This window comes from Macrobrachium nipponense, chromosome 25 (genome assembly GCF_015104395.2).
Source record: "Macrobrachium nipponense isolate FS-2020 chromosome 25, ASM1510439v2, whole genome shotgun sequence".
In the NCBI taxonomy this organism is placed as follows: domain Eukaryota; kingdom Metazoa; phylum Arthropoda; class Malacostraca; order Decapoda; family Palaemonidae; genus Macrobrachium; species Macrobrachium nipponense.
The window spans coordinates 1,308,178-1,331,567 of record NC_087214.1 but is presented as its reverse complement, the minus strand read 5'-3'; positions in this window follow the sequence as shown (position 1 = coordinate 1,331,567).

Here is a 23,390-nt window from a genome sequence, read left to right as displayed (position 1 = left end):
GGTCGCCCTATCCGCCCGGTCCCGATGGGAGCGGCGGTCAGGCGACCTGCGGAGCTCGCTGTCACGGTGAGACCGGTGAGCGTCTCGCGGCGCGTCGAACCGCTGGTACGACGGCCGGGGGGACCTCTTCCTAGCCTCAACCCGTGGCCAGTCGGAGACCGTCACGTCAGCCCGAGCTCCTGGCTGGTCGCTGCAAGAGCGTCCGCTGGCCTGGCGAGAGTTGTCTGCACGACTCTCCCCAGTCTTCTGCTCCGTGCCTCGGTCTTGACGGCGAGCGAACAGGAGCTGCTGCAGGGACACACCTGGAGTCAGCCTAGCTAACTCCGGGTTAACTTGTTTAGGCGGTATCGGGTCTTCCGATGGCACGTAAAATCGCCTCTGACGATGTAGAGGAGGTGGAAGTAGTGCTTGGAAGACCGACCGGACTTCAGCGAGTCCTCTGCCCTGAGACGAGATTCTCCACTTGGGTCCAGGACGAGTCAGCAGTCTCTGATCGCGGCAGACCCACCGTCATCTTGGGTTCCCTCTTCGGGTCCCAAAATGACTCGAGCCGGGACGTGGGCTCAGAAGGTGGTAGCGCCGATCCTTCCCCAAGGTCGTTGTGCTGACGAATCAGCGCAATGACCTCAGCAAAGTTCCTCTGAATCTCGGGAGTAACCGCGTCTTGAGGAGTAGGGACCGTCCAGTCCCTCCAACAAGAACAGATCCCGAGATGCTCCTCCTTCAGAAGGAGGAACAGCGACAGACCCCTCACGGTCGCCTCCAGCTACTTGCGCGTACGTCCTGGCGGGTCCTAAAACCGTGCCTGGTGCGTACGGCGTCAGCGCGGGATCGCGAGAGGCGCACCCCTCACGATCACTCCTGGATACCTCGCTCTTCCCGGCGTATCCCGAGGAAGTTGAAGGTACCGGAGAGGCTGATCTGACGCTCCCTCCTCGCTCGCTGGCAGGACCAGCGTGCTTGGAGGGCTGCGGCTGATCACCAACCCGCGGTGGTGATCGAGCTGCAGGCCTGGCCGTGCCGCTCACCTGAGGCGAGTGGCTTGACTGAGAACGTCGACCCCGATCCCGAGCGTCAGACAAGTTGCTGCTTGTCGCCCTATCCGCCCGGTCCCGATGGGAGCGGCGGTCAGGCGACCTGCGGAGCTCGCTGTCGCGGTGAGACCGGTGAGCGTCCTCGCGGCGCGTCGAACCGCTGGTACCGACGGCCGGGGGGACCTCTTCCTAGCCTCAACCCGTGGCCAGTCGGAGACCGTCACGTCAGCCCGAGCTGCTGGCTGGTCGCTGCAAGAGCGTCCGCTGGCCTGGCGAGAGTCGTCTGCACGACTCTCGCCAGTCTTCTGCTCCGTGCCTCGGTCTGACGGCGAGCAAACTCGGACGTCGAGACTTTGGCTGCACGATTTCCCGCAGGAGACCAGGAGAGACAGGCCCTGTTCCCGAAGGAACAGGAGGACCAGCAGAAGAGCCCCCCGAATCGCCGGAGCGAGACGGGTTCTTAGAAGGTCCCGAAGGAGCCTTCTTAGGGGGGGAGGAGGCAACGTTCTTCTTCTTCGGCTTGGCAGCCTTGGAAGTCGAAGGGGAAGAGGAGGCAGCAGACGACGAAGAAGACGAAGACGACGACACACCTTCTCTTCTTCCTCTTCTTCGTCAGGCTTCGCAGGACAGACGTCAGGTCTTCCATCCAGGACGGAAGCCGGGGCAGTTGCCGAAGCAACAGGGCCCGACTGCACATGTCCGGAAGGACCTGAGCCTGGAGCAGCACCACCACGAGCAGGAACGACGAGAGCAGGAGCAGGAACAACAGGAGCGTCAGCAGCGGCTGGAACAGCAGGAGTGTCATGAGCGGCTGGGCCAGCAACAGGTACGGCAGGTACGGCAGCAGAATCAGGAGACCCAAGCGTCTGTTATCCGCTACCAGCATTCTCGGCACAGGAGGCAGGTCCAGGGGAGAGCTTTTTGGGTAGCGGAAGTCCGGGGTCGGCAGCACAAAGAAACCAGGTGGAGGTGGCACGCCCCTCCTTGGCACGGCAGTGAGAGGCTCTGAATCGAGGCTGTCGGGGTCACCGTAGTCACATGGGGAGTGTAAACCAGGTGCGAAGGGCGCGTACCCTGGAGTAGTGAGAGTTGTAGTTGTAGTGGTCACCACACCATGTGTGACCACCGCCGACCCCGCCAACCGCTGGATCAGCCCCTGGATACTCGGCACTCCCTGCAGTCCCAGCGACTCCCACACCTGCCCAAGGTCGTCCTTCGCGGAAGGCACACCTGCGGAAGCAACAGTCGGGTGAATTAGAGGGGTTTCCTCGCGCTTGGGGGGGGGGGACGAACCCCACCCAGAGCGGACGGAAGACCCCAAATACAACTGAACATCCGGGTAGCGAGCGCCCTCCTCCACACTCGACGGATCGAGTGAGGAGCAGGACTCCGCTACCCCCCCCGCAGGGGAAGGCGCGAAACGGGGGGGCTGACCGGGGGGCAAGAAGGAAGACGAGGTGTCCGTTACCAAAGGAGTCGCTGGAGAGCTTTCCGACGACTCCTTTGTAGGCCTACGTCTCTTCCTACCCTCGTACAGAACCCACTGCGCCTCGGACCAATTAACACATGTAATACAAGGTTCGGTTCGGGAGCATTCTCGCCCCCGACACCGTGTACATAATTCATGTGGATCCACGTCCACAAAGGAGCGAAATCCGCCGCACTTACGCCCCTCCAGCCCGGGACACACTCTACGGGCGACTGGGGGGCGCAGCGAAAGCTCCATCTCTTGATCCATCTTTATATTTATCACAACAATGCAATAAACAATATGAAAAAACTGTACTTACAAGTTCTTTCACGCTTACAGGCAAACCAGAATAAGAACCAAATAAACCAAAGCATGCGACGAGTAGCGGGCAGAGCGATGACGAACACGTCTTGTCACACCACGGCCGAAAGCAAAAGTGGTTTGTTTACCTCCCAGTCGCGCGGCGCACGACTATCGGACAAGCAATTAACTACCGTTCTCCCCTTGTTCGAAGCTTACGACCGTTCCAGCTGCCGCTAGCTACTTCCTATTGTTAAAGGACCGAGGGTTTGTATTACGTATCGGAACAAATTATAAGATAAAATCTAATCTTCAGAACTGGTATACAACAATAATAAATATAACCATTAATACTATTGTACATGATGTACTATAGCTAAAAGGGATAAATTTACATAGTTTTAAATCTTACCCGACTATTTGCTGCGTATGTTCTGGTCTTTTGCTTTCTTATCTGAACCAGCTGCTTGGCCAACATCTTGACAGCATCCTTGTTAGCTGGTGACTTGGCAAGTCTTTTAATTTCGAGTTCCAAACGTTTCTCTTCTCTTTCAAGTTCCCTCCTGTCTCGTTCTACATCGCGTCCTGTTTTCCGCAAAACTCTCTCTGTTTGCCTTCATCTGTTCTAAGGGTTTTAATATTATTGAGTGTACTATGCATTACAATTACGTAGTAACTACCACTAATCTATGAAATGAAACCAAAAATTGAAGGGTAACATTTGTATTTTAAGTGCAGGGATAGTAAATTACTATATAAAGACCTCTATAATCAAAACGATAACTGCCACTACTACAATCAATAAAGGAACTGGATGCTCCCCTATAGAAATGTCATGTTATTAGTGCATCCACAATGATAGTTGTGGTTGTGATTGTGAAGCCCACCATCTGGACAATAACAGAAAAACAATTACATGAAAACTCATAGAAATGTATATTTAAGAGGTTATCAGTGCATCAATGTTTTAGCCATATGTCCTTGTGTTTGTGTTGCCTTCAGAATTCACGTACACCCTAGAAGTTAATAAAAAGTATATACAGGCGGTCCACCCCGGCTTACGACGGTTCCGGCTTACGACGTTCGAGGTTACGACGCTTTTTCTTAAATATTCAATGGAAATTCCGTCCTGGGTTACGACGCTTGTTCCGAGGTTACGACGCTGACGCTTCCGACGCTCCGAGTTAACGACGCTTTTAAAAAACGCATGCTATGATAAAAATCCTTTATAGTTTAGCACAGTACATAATAATATGTTTTTGGTTACATTACAACAAAAATTTTGAGGTTATGATGATTTTGACACTTTTTTTTTTCGTATTTTTTTGAATTTTTTTACTGACGCCGCATAATGCGGAACTAGTTTGCGGGCGAATGAATACACTAGCTTGGGATGCGCAGTTTAAAACAGTCCAAAAGCGCAAATATAATGAAAAATCATTGCTTGTTTCCAGTACATAATTAAAAAAACTAAGTTTCTGGGTTAGATTACAACACAAATGCCAAGGTTACGACGTTTTGTTATGCTTTTTAACGATACCTCATATGCAGAACTAGTTTTGAGCGGAGGTGCATAAATTAATTAACGCTATTAAACTGTATGGTAAATTGACCGAACAACGACCTCGGACGGTCGAGGACGCCAAGCGTAACAATACGAAAGGACGCCACTTCAATCGCGTGCCTGCCTGCATTCCACTAGGTTGTGTGCTGAGACGTTGCTGAAATTCCTTGCCATTTTCGCTAATTTACAATGGCTCCTAAACGCCAAAGTACTTCCTCGATGATAGTTCATCCAAGAAGAGGAAGGTCATCACGATGGAGGTCAAATATGACGTGATAAAGCGTTCGGAGAAGGGAGAAACTAACACCGAAATAGGCCGTTCTTTAGGCTTGAGCAGGACCACGGTGGTAACCATTGTGAAGGATAAGGAAACGTATTCTGAAGCACGTTAAGGATGCTGCACCGATGAAGTCAACGGTGATAAACGAGAAGCAACGTAGCCAGAGCATTGTTGAAATGGAGAAATTGCTCAATGATCTGGCTGGAGGACCAGAACCAGCGACGTGTTCCGGTGAGCTTAAGTGTGATCCAGGAGAAGGCTAGAGCGCTGCATGAGGCAGTAGTGAAAAAAGTTGGCGAAGGCAGTGCTGGTGGTGAATTTTCCGCGAGTAGAGGTTGGTTTAACCGTTTTAAGGCTCGTGCAAATTTGCATAATGTGAAGCTGCAAGGTGAAGCTGCTAGTGCTGATAGCGAAGCAGCAGAAAATTTCCAGGTGGTTTGGCTGAGATAATTAAGGATGGTGGTTACACGGCTGACCCAAGTCTTTAATGTGGATGAGACTGGATTATTTTGGAAAAGAATGCCAAATCGAACGTACCTTTCCAAGGAGGAGAAGTCAGCACCTGGCCATAAAGCTGGAAAGGAGCGACTGACTTTGCTGTTTGGGGCCAATGCAAGTGGTGATTTGAAACTGAAGCCCTTGCTGGTGTATTTGGCGAGAATCCCAGGGCTTTCAAGGGCATTTTCAAGAGTCAACTCCCTGTGATTTGGAAATCTAACAAGAAGGCGTGGGTTACCTTAATGGTCTTCGAAGATTGGTTCAATGACCATTTCGTGCCAGCAGTGGAGCGGTATTTGACTTCGAAGGGTCTGCCTTTTAAGGCCTCTTAGTCCTGGACAATGCCCCTGTCACCCTTCAAATTTGAGCGACATGCATCCTAATGTGAAGGTGGTGTACCTCCCACCCAATACCACATCGCTGATACAGCCAATGGACCAGGGAGTAATAGCAAATTTCAAGGCTTACTACCTTAGAAGGACCATACGTGGTTGCTTTGAGGGCCATAGAAGCTAACAAGGAGTGACACTGAAGCAATTCTGGAAGGGCTACAACATTGCAGATGCAGTGAAGAACATTGCAAGTTGCTTGGGACGAGGTGAAGACGACCACTTAAATGGGGCCTGGAGGAAACTGTTGTCCACAGTTGTGCACAGTTGTGAAGGCTTTGACCAGGCAGAAGACGTCGAGACTGTGACGAGGAAGATCGTAGGGCTAAGCAAGAGGCTGCAACTAGATCTGAACCTGATGATGTAACAGAGCTGCTGGCTTCCCATAGAGAGGAATTGTCTGCAGAGGACTTACTAGAAACTTGAACAACAAATGATTGAGGAAGAGGAGGCGGCACCAGAGCCAAAACCCAGGTCATTAACTGTGAAAGGCTTGTCAGAGGGTTTTACTCATCTGGAGAGAGCCTTGGCTTCTTTTGAGGCAGAAGACCCTAACGTTTTCAGGTTGACAAAATCAAGAGAGGAATCATGGATTTGGTGACTTTCTACAAGGAGACCCTGAAGGAGAAGCAGACGAAGAGAAGTGTGCAGTCCAGGCTTGACACTTTCTTTCACAAGTCTCCAGTACCAACCACCTCCCACTCCTAGTCCTGGTAAGGAATTCTGAACTGTTTTACTAATTTATGTGTTTACATAGTGTACATATTAAAATGTGTAATTTTTTAATGTAACAACTACTAAATGTAAGAGTAAATTGTAACTTCATTAATTTTCATCATTTGTAATTTTATTGCAGAAGTGGTGACAGTTCCAGATCCCCCTGTACTACCTGTGACAGTTCCAGATCTCCCTGTACTACTGTGACAGTTCCAGATCTCCCTGTAACTACCTGTGACAGTTCCAGATCCCCCTGTACCTGGACCCTCTGTATCAGCCCGCCCACCTGCACGTGTACAATCAGGTAAGCAATTCATTTTTCTCATTTTCATGTTGGAAACTTGTTTACACCCTACATACATTCGTACACTAACTTACATAGTGGTACAATGTGTTTGATGTTGCATAACCTTATTATTATTTTTTTTTTCCATTTCAGGACCCTTTGATAGTGACAGTGACCCAGATGACCCTGAGCCTTTCCATGGTTTTGATGCCTCGCCCTATACATCAGGTAAGGAATCCTTAACAAATTTGTATAAAATGTTTTATAAATTGCTAATAGAAATTTTATTAAAGTGTACATATGCTACAATTACATCCACCTTATAATATATTTATGTACCCTATCATTCTTTCCAGATGTAGAGTTTTCCCTCATCAGTTGATACAAGTATCACCTCCCCAGAGCCCAAATCAGTTGATACGAGTAGTATCACCTCTCCCATTCCTTCATGTAAAAGAATTCTTCATTTTTTATATTGAACATACGTATTACACACTACATATGTCAAACAGTAATAACATGTGCAGTAGTACAGTAGTAGTAAACTATCATTTTATATATTTTTTATCATTCCAGACTCCCCCCCCCAAGCACCTGCCCATCCCACTCCATAGCCAGCACCCACTCTCAGTACCATATGACCATCCCAGTAAGCAAGCCAACCAACTAGAATTTGGTAAGGACGAGTTTTTTTTTATTAATGTTTTAATATTACATATGTAATAACCATGTTATGTATGTAACATACATACTATAATCATATGTACTATTACATTATCATTCCAGACTGGCATGCACCTGTGACTTACATAAACCAGACCTCTACATAGCCTACATGTCTTCATTTTGCTGGAGGTAAGGAATTCTCAGTGTGTTTAATGTTTGCATACGTACAATAAATTTTGTACACCTAAGTGGTTACATACTGTCCTTTAATATTAATTCTTCATTCCAGACTGCCCATCATCCTAGCCTGTTATCTGTGATAAAGCACACTGAAGTTAGGTTTGGAATGCATCCTTATCATGAATGCTCTACACCTCCACCTCCATCTCCCACAACCTAGGTAACAGCTTTGAGACTCACTAAAAGTTGGTAAGTTATGTAAGGAATTCTAAATTAAGTTTTATACTACATGTTATATGTGATATTAAACCACTGTATAGGTGCATTTTACTGTATGTAACTTACTATGCATAGAGTACTTACTGACAAAATTATTTTTTGTACATTCCAGAACCCCCTGAATGATGTAGGCTATGGGGCCACATAGACTTTGTCCAATCCAGGGTTACATTGAACGACAACTTTAAACTAAAAGTAAGGAATTAATTAACATACATTAACTCTTTTAGTACTCTTGATATATCTACAGTAATTAACATATTGCATTCACAACTTCTGTAGTGTATATTTGTACACTAATTTGTTACTTTTTCCTTCCAGAACCAAACATTTTTCACACAACTCCAGGTTGTTACTACAAGTGTCATCAAGGGATAACTACTACAAGTAGAAGCACATTTTTGGATGGAAAAACCCTTCAGGAAAGTATACGTATCACATGTAACATGTAGTGTAACAAAGTCAGAACAGTAAGGTTTTTACATCACAGTAGTACATATTACATACGTACATAACTTTTTTTTACAGGAATTTCCAACCAAGTTTGATTAGTACATATGTAGTACATGTTATAAACCACTGTACGTATGGTTACTGTATGTAACTTACTAAACATACATAACATGACTTAACTTGATACTTTTTTGGCTACATTACAGAAAACCAGGACCCCCTCCATGATGCAGGCTATGGGGCCACATAAAACTTTGTCCAGGGTTACTACATAACATAGCACGACAACTGTAAACTATGTACTACTGTACTAAAGGTAAGGAATTATACATAGTACTATAGTAAACATACATTAAGTGACCAAGATCTCTCACATGGGATAAGTGATCAAGGTCCCTCATGGAATTACATACATACTGTACACTCCCTGCTGAACAGGGCGTGTAGACCAATCATTACAATATTAAACCACTTGTATGTGCATAGGTTACTGTAGTGAACTTACTATGCATAGCAGTACTTACTGACATATCTTTTGTACATTCCGAGACTGATGATGTAGGCTATGGGTCACATAAGACTTTGTCCATCCAGGGTTACATTGAACGAGAACTTTAAACTAAAGGTAAGGAATTAATTAACATACATTAACTAAGTTTTTATACCATGTTATATATGTGATATTAAACCACTGTATGGTGGCATATTACTGTATGTAACTTACTATGCATAGAGTACTTACTGACATACTAATTATTTTTTGTACATTCCAGAACCCCCTGAATGATGTAGGCTATGGGGCACATAAGACTTTGTGCATCCAGGGTTACATAGCAGGACAACTTTAAACTAAAAGTAAGGAATTAATTCACATACATTAACTTTTTTACTCTGATATAACTCAAAGTAAGGAATTATAAACTAAAAGTAAGGAATTAATTAACATACATTAACTCTTTTACTCTTGATATCTATAATTTACATATTGTATTCAGGACTTTGTGTAGTATTTTGTACTAATTGTTATACTTTTACCTTCCAGAGCTACCAGACTGGGATTTTAGTGTACTCCAGGATCTAACAAAGTGTGCAATGCTATGTATACGTATAGTGACAGTGTTTAGTGTATACCTAAGGATTAAGTGTAGTGTACATTGTGCTTTTTAGTGTCACAAGAGTTTAATAAAGAATTATACCTTCAAGAACCATCCTTGCCATTGGAATAACCACACTACACATCATGCAATCTACTTGCATGTCACACAGGGTAAGGTCTCTAACCTTTTCTTAGTTTAAGGCATATTTCCAAGTGTCGTTCCGGCTTTACGACGATTTTCGGCTTACGACGCGCCTCAAGAACGGAACCCCCGTCGTAACCCGGGGACTGCCTGTACTATAAAAATGTCTTTCAGATTGCATTCATTTTCTTTATGTACATACATTACAGTTTGATTTTCAAATAAACTAGATTCTAATAAACAATTATTAATCCTGTGTTACAATCCTACATCAGAGGAGGACTTCCGCAGCTTACCATTCAATTTCCTAAGCATAAGCATTTACATCATTCGAGGTGCTCCTACTCTACTGGTCTTTCATTCAATTACTGTTTAATTATGTTAGTCTTCCTGGCAATAATGAATGGTAATACATAAGAATGGCTGACAGGATGCTGTGTCTCCCTATCGTAAAGCACCATTTCATGTTTATCTTACTCATTTGTGCCTATGCTGATAAACCTATTTAAACTGCTGTTTTTGTAGGTCTGTTTTTCTCATATGCATTTTACTAAAGTGAAGACCCTCTTATCTTTTATCTTATCACTGTATTTCTCTTATCTAAGTACAGGCATTCTAATACAGTGTGAGGAGGCTTACTTTTCTAGGTAGCACAGGCTACACATGATTTCATGGATGGGTCTGCATTATATATATATATATATATATATATATATATATATAATATATTTGATCTATATATATATATATATATATATATATATATATATATATATATATAGATATATATATATATATATCTATATAGATATTATATATATATATATATATATATATATATATATATATATATATATATATATATATATATATATATAATATCTATATATATATATAATATCTATACACACAATAATACTGAAATAATAAAGTAGCCCCACCCTCACCTTATCAAGTGCTTTCGGGCGTGGACTTCTGATAAGTAACAAAGACCCATACTACTATACTCAGTTTTTTTCTATCTGTCCATCCGCCTGTGGTGTTTTGGCATGGTAACACTGCGTCCCGGGCTTTAAATAGTTATGCTATGTGTAAGTTTTAGGTAAATAAAAGGATATCTGGGGTGTACATTTCCAACTGAAAAAAGTTTTAATAATTTACTGTATGCAAATTACACCGATAATATTCGAAATAGGATATTATTTAAAGCCCAGGAAGCAGTGTTACCATGCGCAAACACCACAGGCAGATGGACAGATGGAAAAAAAACAGAGTATAGTAGTTATATTCTACCCATGAGCATTCCCATTGTTAACTGCAATTAGATTTAAATTTTAGCCTAAACTTATTTACACTTTCAATTTAAGAGATTTGTTCCATAAAATGCATACTGACTGAAAATGTTACATAAAACAAGAATACTAGATGGCTAAAATGGAAGTCAAGAGAAGCATTCTTCCCTATGAACAAAGGAAGAACTATGTTGTGGGCTTTATGGCTGCATCTCTGTTTCTTTTTGGCTCACAATAATAACTAAGGCTTCAGATGAATCCTTGTAAATATAACTGTACACTTTTAAATGAAAGTTAAAGGGGTTGGGTTGGTTGGATTTGGAGCCCTGGGTTAGGTTAGGTTGTGCTGGGAGACTATACATATAATGCCAGGACTTATAAAATCATTCACCTCTGAAAGGGAAATTGCAAGAAAGAGAGGTTTTAAAAGTGTAAAAGGAGAAAACCTTGCAGTTGCAATAAGGAATACTTGTTAAAAGAGGGTGGAAAGTAAAAAGGAATACATAATATGACTGGAGATGATGCTGGGATCCATATAAATACCACTGCCAGGTAAGACTGCATCCTAGGTAAGGTATTATGTATCCTTTCAACTAACAATGAGAAGTGCTTTATTATTTTTCTAATTTTCACAATTAAAAACTTTATTTTCTATTTGAATCTTAATACAGTAAACAAAACAACCCATCCAGTAAATGAACGCTGAATTTTAACAATATTCAGAACATTAAAACGAAGCAATATATATGCTGCTTCACTTGGATCCCAAATTTTTTACCTATGATAGTGATAGCCTAGCTGGTGTTTTTTCTTGCAACAATAACAATGAAATGAGTTTTTTCCTCCCCTTGTATCTGAGATGATTTCATCCTATGCAAAATCTTGGAAATGAGTAATATGTACCTAATATGTATTATTGTGACATCATGTACAATTATTGCTTCCCTACACTTCCAAACTGACAGGCCTTTCTGTTTAGTAAACCAGGTTACAACACTATACAGTTGCGCATATGCAGTGCTGCATGATGTAGGCTAGAATGTACTTTCTCTCATCTACTATACGTTTGTGAGAAGGTGACATCACAATGATTCTAGCCTGGAGGTATATTAACAGTTTTGCTACACTTGTCATTTTTTTGCAATGTATATTGCAAATTGTGCTTCTACATGTATGAAAAGTCGTGCTCATGCCTTCATGTCCAAACATAATAACAAAGCCTATTTTCTGTCAGGAAGCTAGTTATTTTATGGCTACAGACAACCCAATGCAGTATAACTCATAAAACAGGCTACTGGCATTTGATATCTATTTCTATCTCAGCTTAAATGATCAGCTACCCTATATCTGACAGTTGGGAAACTGTGTGAGAATCCATAGCTTCAACAGTCAGGGTCAGGTTAGTTGGGAGTTGAAGTAAAATAGCATATCATTACCCTGGCTTTCGAGCTCAAAAACTACATGTTAAATTGGGTGCCATGTTTAATAACAGCCCCTTGGCGATGAGCATTAAAACATCAACAAAATCTGGTTAGTATCATAAACATAAGGGTAATATTAACCCTCTTACGCCGACTGGACGTATTTTACGTAGACATTTTTTGTCTCCCGTGTGCCGACTGGACATATTTTACGTCGTCTTACAAAATTTTTTTTTTAAATTCGCGGAAAAATACTTATAGGCCTACCAGCCTAAAACTTTTGAATCGCTCGCCTTGGGGGATGCTGGGAGTTCACGGATCAAGGTGTTGTTTTGTTTACAATCGTTACGTAGGCGCGCAAGCACGAATTTCTTTCTTGCCACACTAAAAAGTATCTGTGACACATCTCGGAAATTATTTCGTCACTTTGACATAATTTTTGTACCATTGTAAATTAGCCGTTACATGAAGTATTATATATAAAAATGTGCGCATTTTTATGTAGAATGCAACAATAATATACTCATGATTGTAGCTTTTATCAGTTTTGAGATATTTTCATATAAATAACGATAATTGCCAAAATTTCAACCTTCGGTCAACTTTGACTCTACCGAAATGGTCGAAAAACGCATTTGTAATGTAAGCTAAAACTCTTCTATTTTAGTAATATTCAATCATTTAACTTAATTTTGCAACTAATTGGAAGTCTCTAGCACAATATTCGATTTTTTTTTATTTATGGTGAATTTATGAAAAAACGTTTTTCCTTACATCCGCGCGGTAACTCTTCCGAAAAAAAATCATACATGCGATTGTGGTAATGTTTGCACCATTTTAAAATTAGCCGTTATATAAGGTTTTATATATGGAAATGTGCGCAATTTCATGCACAATACAACTAAAAACAACCCATGGTTGTAGCTTTTATCAGTTTTGAGATATTTTCATATAAATAACGATAAGTGCCAAAATTTCAACCTTTGGTCAACTTTGACTCTACCGAAATGGTCAAAAAACGCAATTGTAAGCTAAAACGCTTATATTCTAGTAATATTCAAGGATTTACCTTCATTTTGCAACAAATTGGAAGTCTCTAGCACAATATTTCGATTTATGGTGAATTTATGAAAAAAATAAGATTTTCTTTACGTCCGCGCGGTAACTCTTCCGAAAAAATCATACGTGCGATTGTGGTAATGTTTGCCACCATTTTAAATTAGCCGTTACATAAAGTTTTATATATGAAAATGTGCGCAATTTCACGTAGAATATAACAATAAAATAATTGAAGGTTGTAGCTTTTCTCATTTTGAAATATTTGCATATAATCACGCCAAATAGAAAAAAAACCACGTTCGACAAATTTGACTCTACCGAAATGGTCGAAAAAACGCAATTGTAAGCTAAAAACTCTTACAGTCTAGTAATATTCAGTCATTTATCTTCATCTTGAAACAAATTCAAAGTCTCTAGCAAAATATTTAGATTTATGGTGAATTTAAACAAAAATCTTTCCTTCCCTCTGCGCGCGGATTCTCCGCCACAAATCTCCGAAATGCGTACGTCCCATTCTCGGAATATTTGCTCCGTTTCATATTAGGGATTTCATAGAGTTTTATATATGAAAATGTGCGCAATTTTATGTAGAATAAAACGCAAAAATATTTGAAGGTTGTAGCTTTTCTATTCTGAAATAATGCATATAAAAAATATAAATATAAAAAAATTCGACATTCGGTCAACTTTAACTCGTCAGATATGGTCAAAAACTGCAATTGTAAGCTAATACTCTTACAGTATAGTAATATTCAATCATTTGTCTTCATTTTGAAAGAAATTGGAAGTCTCTAGGACAATACTTAGATTTATGGTGAATGAATGATTTGTTTACGTCTCGTGTACGAATTCATGCATTATTTTGTGATAATATTTTCTCTGTGTTGCTTTTATCGTTTTACAATGTGTTATATACCAAACCAAAATGATCGCAATTTAGTGTAAATTACAACGAAAAAAAAAGTAACTTGTATTCCTTTAACCGTTTTGCGCACAGCGATTTGAATACAATTATATATGAAATTTTGTTTTTGCGCTATCATATATCGCATTATTTATATATGATAATGATAATGTTTTTCATTTCTGATGGTTGCATACTAAACTTCAGCCAATGACAAAAAAAGGAGCCAAAAATGAACTCTTAATATTGAAAACTAAGCGTGCTGTGATTTTTTGAAAATAATATTTTTTCCGCTTCCGCGCTCACTCTGAAACACCTCCGGCACAAAGAGACAATTTTTTTGTTACCGCTTCGGCATAAGAGGGTTAAGGAAGAGCTCTGCATGAGATATGTTACATGTGATATTATTAATTGTTGAAGATTTATCCCTGAACAAAAAAGAAAAGGGTGTATATGATGCAATACAAGTGAAATGACTTGAAAAATTTACTAAAACAATGTCAGTAATTGACTGTCTATCATTTATGCTTATGTTCTTATAAAGAAAAGCTGCGCGAGAACATGTGTTTAGGGTAAACAATCACAGACAATCCATCATCATCACGCTGGCCGGGTCTTATTCACTCAATATTTAATTGGTGAAACAAGAATACAACTACAACTTTAAGCATACCATTCAAAAGATTGAAGTTTCATGAACATAATGTAATATATGGAAGCCCCATACGAACTAAAATAAGCATGTGACGCTCTTCGTAAAATAAGTTTTTAAGGCAGTTTTGAAATCCAATATGCCGGCTATCGTCAGGCTAGGCCGGTCTAATCACGGACAATCCACCACCTTTCCCAGCCTTCCCAGCACTCATTTGAATAATGTTAGCGTATATATGTAACGTTTATTGATCTTACTCAAGATTGCAGTTGTAATCAGCACAATAAAACAATATTTTGTTGCCTATATTGGTAAAAGTATGAAACTTGTTATTCTCGGGGTCATGGTTTGAATTGAATTCATTTTTACCTTGTAATCGGTGGTTTAATCCTTACTGCCATCACAACTGAAACTCCACAGTAGTGCTTATTTGATTGTAATTATACACATTATTGGTCTTAATCCACTCCAAATTGCACTTGAACCACGTTGCTGTTCCTGGTTCCTAAGCACTCACTCCACAAACAAAGTTACGAGCAGCAGACGGCGACACTGTTTATGAGGTGCAAAGCTTTATTCCCTTAATTGTTTACTTTACTCATTATTTAGTTTAACTTTACTTTGTTACTACAAAATGTTTGTTTAATTCATGTCTATTATCCCTTTTTTGCAACCAAATTAACCCGAAAAATTACAGATATTTCTAAAGTAGATACAATCCAATGTTTCTAACCTTGTCGTATATCTAGCTGCCGAAAACCATCGCGGAGCAGACGACAGATCGTGGATTACTGTATAATTTTTTGTTTCTTTTTGCTAGCACTTGTCATTAAGTCTATATTAGTATTTTGATTTTTTAATAACTGTATGCCAGAAATAAATGTAACCTTTAATGTTTGCATGCTAAGAATTGCCACATTAGTGGAGCTTCACACATATGCGGATGCATTATTATAAACTGTTTCCATGAATTCTAGTTGTCATAGTAATGCAATACGTAATGATAAAATTGCTTTAATATTTATGTATATATACTTCCAATACACTGGCTAATTTCACCAATTTCCACATTTTGTGTAAGTCTTATACCCAATTTGGAGGGTGAACACATACCAATTGGCAACAGAGAGAGAGAAGGGAAGGTGATGGAAGGAAGAAGGACAGGGGTGGCGGTGGAGGTGGGGGGGAGGGAGTAGGTGGAGCTTTTTACTCCTGTGTTTGTATCCATTTCTGGATAATGGAGTTTTTGTCTCTTGGTACAAGGCCAAGCGTCGTTATTCTTTACGATTAGTGATTCACGATACCATTATAAATTACAGCACTGGGTGTAATACACTATAGCAAAATCTCGTTCTGATACAAGTGTTCGTTACAGAAATATTGCCAAAAAACGTGCTTGCACTGTCTCCGAAACCCTTAGTAGGTATGCTGCTTAGTTGTCAATCAAGTTTTTTGTAATCAAGTATTTTTTACAAGCTAGCTATTATATAAATTTGTATTTTTCTCAATCAAAGCATATGCTCCTCAATACTAACTTTCCTCTTTTAACGACTTTCTGGTCAATGCAAATTCGGCCCCATTAATTTCTTATGGTGCGAAAACAGACAAGAGGCCCAGGGAGCGAAAGCGATTGCGTCACACTACAGCGGTAAGCCGGCAGTAAAACATCTTCATATATCCAAAAAGTAAATAATAAAGATATATATATGAGCATTACGATTATAACAATTCAAGAATAGCCGATAACAACCTGCATGAATAACTGGTAAACTGTTCTGCAAGAAAGTTGAGTATACGTATATAGCAATTCATTTACAATTGGTATGAAAGTCAAGATGTCTTGACGTCATAACACAGGACTTAAAAAAAAACGTTCTAATTCCAAAAAATAATTACTTAAATTTGAGTCAGGAATCGAGTTACTTTTTCAATAACAAATATTTTCAAATTAATCATCATAAATATGTAAAATATTGATGTTTTACTATTTATTTAAATAATTATCTAGTGCACGCTTCGTTGTCGTCTACTACTAAAACCGTAGTTTCCTTAAAAACGTCGTGGCATGGGACCGTTTTCCGATTGTTGTGATGAAAGTGCCCCAGCGTCTATGGGTACAAGAGCTGTGTGGCTTTATCACAGGAAATGGGAAGTTTGTTGATACAAGCCACTCCATAAAATATCGAGATGGTGTCAATCTTCTAAATTATTTAATCGTACATAAAAATTTCAAAAGTGTTTGGGGGAAGTTTGCACTGAGTTGGCCAACCTTTTCATTACCCTCTGTTTGAAGCTTAAAATATGGCCTTAATTTCTAACTTTGGAGAAAATACTTACTTCGAAAGGAGAGTAGAGGTCTTTAGCTCCGTTTCTCACCAACAACAACTCATGACTGATGACCATCTCCGGTGTCAGGACGCATTATAAGTACTTTTTCGGAGGGTGTCCAGCCGTGATCATCGGTGAGTTAGCCAGTCCATGTGGTGTTTTACCCTAGTACTCGCTCATTGGGGATTAACATAAAAACATAAATAAACAAAAGACAGTCAATTTACCACAATATTCTGGCTTATTTCTCAAGTTATCTCACCTGAACTGTGTAGTAATAAACAACCTTTTCTAAACTTATCAGTCAAAATATTTAATTAATAAACATAATTTCTGTGTGATTTTCCTTAAAATTACCAATGGGGGCTCGTCCCATTGCCAGGTATAGATAGGCTATGGGGTGGGGGGGGGGGGGGGAGGAAAAATTTAACCACAGAGGCTGCGCATCCTACCCACAGGATACGATAATGAAATCCACCTGAATCACACCCAAAAATCATCAGATATGCTAATAGGGGGAAAAACCAGCGACTACCAACCCTTATCACGGTTTTCAGGTCTTATTCACTCGATATTTAAATGGTGAAACAAGAATACAATTACAACTCCAAGCATACCTACCATTCAAAAGATTGAAGTTTCGTCAACATAATGTGATACATGAAAGCCCCATACGAACTAAAATAAGCATGACGCTCTTCGTAAAATACTTTTTCAAGGCAGTTTTGAAATCCAATATGGCGGCTACCTTGTGGATGTACAGGTTCTGATCAGTGACGAAAATCATCTTTCCCAGCCTTCCCAGCAATCATTTGAACAATGTTAGTGTATGTATGTAACGTTTATTGATCTTACTCAAGATTGCAGTTGTAATCAGCACAATAAAACAACATTTTGTTGCCTATATTACTGAAAGTATGAAACATTTTATTCCCGGGGTCATGGTTTGAACTGAATTCATTCTTACCTTGTAATTGGTGGTTTTTATCCTTACTGCAATCACAACTGAAACTCCACAGTGCTTATTTGATTGTTATTATACACATTGTGGTCTTAGTTCACTCCACATTGCACTTTAAACCAGTTGCTGTTCCTGGTTCCTAAGCGTGCGCGCCACAAACACAGTTACGAACAGCAGACGACGAAACTGCAAAGTTTTATTCCCTAAATTGTTTACTTTACTCGTTATTTAGTTAAAATTTACTTTATTTAAAAATTTTAATTTAATTCATGTATATTATCCCTTTTTTGCAACCAAATTACCCCCGAAAAATTACAGATATTTCTAAAGTAGATACAATCAAATGTTTCTAACGTTTTTGTACATCTGGCTGCCGAAAACCATAGAGGAACGACTACGGATAAGTGCATAGAGGAACGACTACGGACAAGTGAATTATATATATATATATATATTTTTTTTGCTTTTTTGTTTGTGCTAGCACTTTTCATTGATTTCAGTCTATATTAGTATTTTGAATTTCTTTAATAACCGTATGCCAGAAATAAATGTAACCTCTAATGTTTGCATGCTTTAATGTTTGCATGCTAAGAATGGCAAAATCATCATTGCCACATTAGTGGAGGCTTCACACATATGCCGTTTCATTATTATAAACTGTTTCCATGAATTCTTAGTTGTCATAGTAAGCAATAGTGATAAAATTGCTTTAATATTTATGTAATATACTTCAATACATAGCCTAATTTCACCCAATTTCAACGTTTTGTGTGTAGTCTTATACCCAGTTTGGAGGGTCAACACATACCGAATGGCAACAGAGAGAGAGAGAGAGAGAGAGAGAGAGAGAGAGAGAGAGAGAGAGAGAGAGAGAGAGAGAGAGAGAGAGAGCAGAAAGGAAGGCAAAGGAACGAAGGAAAGGGGTGGCGGTGGAGGGGGGGGAGAGGGTAGGTGGAGCTTTATTTGCGTGTTCGTGTCCATTTCTGCATAATGGAGTTTTTGTCTCTTGGTACAAGGACAAGTGTCATTATTCTTTACGATTAGTGATTCACGATACCCTTATAAATTACGGCACTTGGTGTAATGCACTATAGCAAAATCTCGTTCTGATACGAGTGTTCGTTACAGAAATAGGTATTGCCCAAAAACGTGCTTGCACTGTCTCTGAAACCCATAGTAGGTATGCTGCTTAGTTGTCAATCAAGTTTTTTGTAATCAAGTATTTTTTACAAGCTAGCTATTGAATAAATTTGTATTTTTCTCAATCAAAACATATGCCCCTCAATGCTAACTTTCCTCTTTTAACGACTTTCTGGTCATTGCAATTAGGCCCCATAATTTCTTATGGTGCGAAAACAGAGGCGCAGGGACCGAAAACGATTGAGTCACACTACGGCGATAATCCGGCAGTAAAACATCTTCATATATCCAAAAAGTAAATAATAAAGATATATATGCGCATTACAATTATACCAATTACATGAAGAGCTGATAATCTGCATGAATACTGGTAAACTGTTCTGCAAGAAAGTTGAGTAAAGCAATTATTTACAATTGGTATGAAAGTCAAGATACGTGACGGCATAATACAGGACTTAAAAGAACGTTGTTCTAATCCAAAAAAAAAAAATAATTTCTTAAATTTGAGTTCAGAATCAAGTTACTTTTTCAATAATGAATATTTTCAAATTAATCATCATAAATATGTAAAATATTGATGTTTTACTATTCATTTAAAAAATGATCGAAGTGCACTCTTTGTCGTCGTCTTCTACAAAACAGCTTGCTTACTCGGTGATGAAAAGTTTTCCGTTTGTTGTGATGAAAGTGCCCCAGCGTCTGTGGGTACAAGTGGTGTGCGGATTTATCACAGGAAATGGAAAGGTTTAGTGTTGACACAAGCGACTCCGTAAACATCGAGATGGCGTCAATCTTCGAAACATTTTTAGTTGTAAGTAAAAAATTTCTAAAGCGTTTTGGTGAGATTTCCACTGCCTGTCGGGCGCCATTTCAGTACCCTCTGTTTTAAATCTTAAAATTTGGCCTTAATTTCTAACTTTGGAGAAAATACTTAGTACTTCGAAAGGAGAGTAGAGGTCTTCAGCTCCGTTTCTCACCAACAACAAGTCGCGACTGATGCCCATCTCGGGTGTCAGGACGCGTTATAATGTACTTTTTCGGAGGGTGGCTTGCGTTGATTGTAGGTGGCCTGCTTGGCCTGCTGTGATGTTCTACCCTACTACTTACTTCGAAAGGAGAGTAGAGGTCTTTAGCTCCTTTTCTCACCAACAACAAGTCGCGACTGATGCCCATCTCCGATGTCTGGACACTTTATAATGTACTTTTTTTTGGGATTGTCCAAGCTGATCGTACATGGTCCACTCTGGGCCCTACGGTTTTTTACCCTAGCTATATAGCCCAGCAGTTTTGTAATGAATAGTAAGGCTATAATAAGGTTATTTAAAGGCCTATCCAAGGATCCAAGTCTTCAGAAATAAGCATAGGCTTACCTACTTTGAGTTCCACCACCCTAATGAATATTCGGGCTTAAGCTAGCATGTCTTTTACCGCCATACATTGGACTACCCTCAATAATACTACTATTCGCCAGCCATTATACTAAATCAATCCTGTGAAGGCCTATAGGGCTTACCTGACCTTTCAATCGAGGCTACGCCCACTTTCAAAAATACGGAGGAAAATAGGTTAGCTACCTAGGCTAGCACCCTTGATTGCCACAGCATGGGGGCATATGAAGTCAAACAAGTTAGTATTTTTTTTTTTGCTAATGTTTACCATCAAGCTGGCCTTGTGCCAACACGGGCTCATGCCCTGTAACGACCCGTAAATGGTTACGAAAAAAGGTCAATCGTAAACATTGAGGTAGGGCCTAAAGGTGTGCCCCTCTAGGCCTTCTACCTAGGTATAAACACTTATTTAGGACCACCTTACGCCCGTCAGGACGCACCCACTTCACAAAACGGACAACTCACCTTTGACAGTCGGTTTCTTGAATAGATTCATCACGCCGGGACTTATTTTGAAAAGGTCTGAGGTTAATAAGATTTGACCTCTCGACTCTCGTCTGGTGACAGTCGAGTACCTGGGCTGGACGGACGGATACAAAGTTAGCACCTGACGAATGTCGGACACTGAGTCAGCAAGTCGTAAACATTCGATTCATATCTTTAAGATATCCATAAAAGATTATTTTTTATTATATATTTCTATTCGAATGGCATATATTTTTATTCTCACAGTGACGAAAGATTAAATTTAGAGCTATATTGTGCTTCTTGAATCTTTCTGGTTCGAAACAAAATCGGACATTGAGTCAGCACGTCGTAAAAACGTAAACATCACGAGAGTCAGTCATATCTTTTATAAGCCCCAATCTCCCTAAAAATATAACTGTTATTATATACTTATATTCGCATGTCATATATTTTTATTCACTCAGTGAGGAAAGATTAAATTTGGAGCTATATTGTGCTGAATCTTTTTGGTACGAAACAAAATCGAATAAATGAGTCAGCACGTCGTAAGACGTAAACATCACAAGCCTGTGTCATCATTTTCATATATCAATAAAAAAAATTAACGTTGTGATTATTTCTCATTACGTCATATATATTTTCACACACTCAGTAGTGTGATATTTGTATTAAATTTGAAGCTATGTTGTGCTACTTTAATCTTTTAGCACGAAACAAAATCGAACAATTCGTCAGGACGTCGTAAAGGTAAATATCACGCAAGTCTGTGTCATATTTTAAAATAATTCACACACACACACACACACACACACACACACATATATATATATATATATATATATATATATATATATATATATATATATATATAAAATGTTATATACTATTGCAAGACACATATTAATTCATGTGCAGCCTACAATGTACGTGGGTTTTACAATAATTTATAAAACATAACTCTGTACATTCTATATTGCGTTTATTCTCCAGATATCATAATATATTAAAAAAAGAGCGAAAATCGTGCCATATAATTCCAGATGGCGTCGGCTGCATTTATTACTATATAGGTATTGATTGCCATTTTTCCAGTTTCTTCTAAGGTTGGTAAAGTATTTATCTTTAAACCTTTAAATTGATATATTGACTCTATGCATTTCCTTCGTATTACCCTACTTGTACGTAGGATAAAAACTAATTAAGAGCTTGTGGTAACCTTGAGGATTTAGCACATTCGTCCAAGACTATTTAAAGAGAGAGAGAGAGAGAGAGAGAGAGAGAGGAGGAAAGAGGAAGAGAAGAGAGAGAGAGAGAGAGAGAGAGAGAGAGAGAGAAACTATTAAAACAGTTGTAGTGTTTGAGACTGTGAGGTGACACAAGGACTTCAGAACTAAGTTATATCGAGTCTGTCATTAGTTTAAAGCACAGGCAGTAAATTGTTTTTAAGTAGCTGTCGCTTGTTATATGTGCTTTTTAACAAATCAGTATCTCCCTTGTATCAGGGGGTCTTCATTAACACTAGCAAGTTGCTACGTATAAAAATTTGCAATAGTTGGACCAGAGTACAGTAAGATTTTCTGCGAGATGTCCCAATTTCTATATTTCTTTTTGCATTTTGATGTAAGACAATAATTTGCGGTCAATGCCGGAACTGAACATAAAAAGAAGTTGCTACTCTAATCTCTCAGATACAAGGGACATCGAATTCTCTTCCATCCCTTTTTAGATACCAAGAGCATTACAGAATTATCATTTACGGTTTTACACTGCTATTTTTGCATGCAAACACTTTAGGAAATGCAGACTGCTTCTGGTGAAAGGTGAAAAATTCATAGCTCCATTTGTTTAAGTCCCACTCTATCAAAGATGACATCCCTCAGAGCAGGATTAGTAAAGATGTTTTTCAGTCTTACATGGCAATGAGGATGGCCATATACAATACCACGATTTTGTTTTGCAAAGTGTGTTGTATGGACTTGCATTTTTGGACACTACCTGCATATATACTGCAAGGTCTGTCTTTTACTTTACAACTCCCCCTTCACTTTAGAGCCTTGAGCACCTTAGTAATCTCAGTCCCATGAGCTTTAAATCACTTTCTTGGTTCCAATCAGATAGTTCTCAGTTGCAGCTCATTCCTCTAATGTCATGATTTGGGCTCATGTAAAAGATGAGTCTTTTTGTGAACCCAATGTAGATTTTAAAAACAAAAGTACTTCCATCCACTGAGACCAGTCATTTATATCAATGCCCATCTTCCAACACTGTTTACTGCTTATTATGTATTTAGTACTTGGAACACAGATTTCACATGGGGTGCATGTGTAAGGGCAGCCATACAGTTAGTAGAACATCTATTTTTAATTTGGAAGTGATGTGTATAGGTTTGATTTTTAAAACCACTTTTCTTACTAAATCCATT